The sequence below is a fragment of the Cebus imitator genome, unplaced genomic scaffold (genome assembly GCF_001604975.1).
Source record: "Cebus imitator isolate Cc_AM_T3 unplaced genomic scaffold, Cebus_imitator-1.0 Scaffold98, whole genome shotgun sequence".
Classification (NCBI taxonomy): domain Eukaryota; kingdom Metazoa; phylum Chordata; class Mammalia; order Primates; family Cebidae; genus Cebus; species Cebus imitator.
The window spans coordinates 535454-538887 of record NW_016107413.1 but is presented as its reverse complement, the minus strand read 5'-3'; positions in this window follow the sequence as shown (position 1 = coordinate 538887).

Sequence of the window (3434 nt, the reverse complement as noted above, 5' to 3'; positions counted from 1 at the left end):
CTGGTCAACATAGTGAGACCCCCCCCCCACCCCCAACCATCTCTATTTACAAATAAAAACGATAATAAAATGTGATTTTTGTCAATTTCTTCCTATGTATTTATCTAATATATTTTCAGTAAAGTTAATGGTCCCCATTTTGGAGGTTTGGAGGGTGTTAATTACCCATAACTTTTTCCTTTCCAGTTTATAAACTAATTGAGAAAGATATTTAAATCGGATTGGATAGGATGAAATATTAGCTTCCTTTCATGCTACACTGAATTAGAGGACTTCTCTAATTCAGGACTGAATTTCTAGCCAAAATAGACTTTCCACTACTGACTCACTTTATTTAGTCATAAATAAAGGTGGATGAGAAAAGGCGGTAGCCCTGGAATTTTTAAATAGTAGTGATAGGAAAAACAATGTGATTGGAAGAGCATGCTTGGGAGAGTATCTTCCAGTTATGTCTGCATAGCAAGCACACTGTCTTACTGTTCAATGTTTTACCGTTCGTTGGATGGCTTGGGTGGGAAGGGGCTGAATTTTTCCAAAGCCGGACTTTAATTCTACTATTGTATGATTCATGGAGGTTTCCATGTGGAACTCATGCTGGTTTCAGGTGGGTAAGTGAGTGTGTCAAGGAGAGGACTCCATGAATACAGAATGATCCTTTTCTGATTTCACTGATCAAGTAAGTCATCCCTGTGGAAGGAACAAATGAGAGCTAAGGAGAGGCACTTCTGAGGGGTGCACCTTAACACTTATTAGGGGGACTACTCAGAGGGAGAAAATAGTATCCCTTCCCTTTGTCATTACTGTGTAATTTTTAGCAACATAAAAGTCTCCCTTTTGCTTAGTTTCTTTTACTTTGAATTATATTTTAGTGTTGACATTAAGACCCCCTACTTCTCTTTGGTTTGCATGTATCGTATTTTTGTTCATCCCTTGATTTATTTCATGCCCTCGGTATGGTTTTGTGTTTGATACAGTCTTATAAAGAGCATGTATTTGAATTTCTTTAAAAGCCAGCATAAGTCTTTTTTGCTTGTTACACTTAGAGTTGTCACTACTGGGTTTTGTTTTACACTGACCATCTAATATTTGAAGTTCTTGATTTGTTTTCCTCTGTTAAGTTTTGCTTTTTCTCTTTATTGATTTGAATGTTATTAATCATAGTACTTTTATATTACCTCATCATTAAACATTTATTCACTCATTTGTTTATTTCCTAAATTTTTCTGTCTGGGTCAAGAATAACCCAAATCTGTTGACCCTCTCAGGGGAAGATATAAAAATTATCTTATTTTCTTCATTTCCCCATCCCATTTATTAGTTTTTGTTCAAATGATATAGGAACATAAATTTATATTGTTATTATTACTTTACATTCCCTTCCAAAACTTTTACTTGATATGCATACTAAATTTCATAACTGTATTAACAATTACTTAGACTTTATTGGTTTTACTGCTTACTGGCTTTTCTTCTGTGTCTGTCTTCACTTTGTACGTTTTGATCTTTTGTTTTTGATGTGTCAAATATTTTCTTAGTTATGTTGACACTATACTTTTCCCCTAATAATTAAGTAAATTAGTATTTCCCAAATAATGACTGTCATTGTGAAATGAATTTAGGAAACACTTGGGCAAGCAAAATTAAGCATACTTCTTTATTGCAAGTTTCTCAGAGTCTGTATTATGCAATTGTGGATTATAAATCTTAGGGACATGCACTTTTCCCCAATTTGATACCATGTCAATTCTCTTGGTATTAAGTGTTACAGAGAATTTTAATTCAGATTTCTTCTTTTTAGTAAATTCTTTGTTTACCTAGATTTTATTTCTTTATAACTGAAATGAAAATGTCAACAGAACATGTTTACTCTAGGTCTCTCTTGTTTTTCCTAGTACTCTGTGCATCAGACAGTATAGTACATAAGACAGAAACCTCTAATATTTTAAACAGAAAGGATTTAATATAGAGAGTGAGGTGCTTATGAAATTAGAAGAACCGGAGGAGCAGGCCCTAGATTGGGCTTCCGGGTGTGATTCATAGAACACTGGCCTCCTTACAGTCAGGAGGCTCCCTGACTTCAAGAATGTATCATCCAGCTACAACTCAGACAATAAAAAGCCAGAATTAGAAAGCTACCAACACCACAGTCGCTGGACACCAGAGTCCAGAGTTTGGTTCCTGCTGCCCTTGCAGCAGCTGCAAACTGCATTTGCAGGTCTCCATAGTCTTGGTTGCTATCAGAAAAATGCCCCAAATGGGAGGAAGATGGCTCCCAGGACCTTACATTCCAGCAATGTCATTTTTACCTTTCTAATTTTTGATGCTAGTAAAAGTATGTTTTCCTGATTAATACAATCTTAGGCTACTAGGATTAACTAGACTAATGGATGCCAAATGCCACTTCCTAACTTCTGGGTTTCCCATCTGTGAGAATCCAGTATGTTCAATCCTCTACTCATGAATCATCACCTTTTCCCTTTCCAGGAATTTTCCACAAGGGATGGTGACAACAACTCACAGTGAACAGAATAAACTAGGGCTGAAGTTTCTCTACCACCATTGATTGCCCCTGTAATGAGTAAGACTTTAGAAATATTTTTCAGGATTTAGTTTCTTTCTCTTTATCAGAAGACCAAGTAAGCTATTGTTGTCATCAATACTCTGTCAGTGCTCATTTAGGTAAACAGCCCCATTGACTATTATTTCCTTGTCCTGTCTCACAAGACCTTCAGGAGCTCTTTCCCAGGGCTCCTGCTTTTCTGGACAACAAAATACTGCTTAAATATAGTAAAATAAAACTAAAATTTATAAGAATAACTGCTCCATTATTCACAAGAAACATCCTGAATGACTCCATAGTTTAATAACTGCAGTGACCTGACAGGATATACAGGTGATTTCCCTTTATCGATGTAGTACCCTTCAAGACCTGTCTCCCAGGAACACTCTCCCCCATCCTGACATATAGCAGAACCCCATTATCCTGGCCAGTTTTCATAAACACCCAAAAGATTCTGTGGATATGTATTCTGAACATCCCATAGGAGACACTAAAAGATGTACATTTACTCCTTTTCATCACCCCTAAAAATCACAACAAAATTCTGTCCTTTCCAGCTTAAAATTCTTACGGAAACAGTGACCATTTTAAGATCTCGCCAGAAAGACCTTAGAGAGGAGAGTCTAAGGGGAAGTCCTGCTCTCCTCCCTTGCGTGTTCGTTATTTTATCAGATTGCCTCATTGACACATGACACAGTTCAAAAGGAAAGTGTATAAGTGACAGAAAGCATTGGCTTAAAGGGTGGAAACTGAGTTGTTTGCTAGCAGTGTCCTCAGGTTCAGTTATTTCACTCTCCAGTTAGTTTTGTTAGCAGTCAACTGGAGATTGTAGTAACTTGCCCTGCCTAACCATGTAGAATGCTGTCCGTGCCAT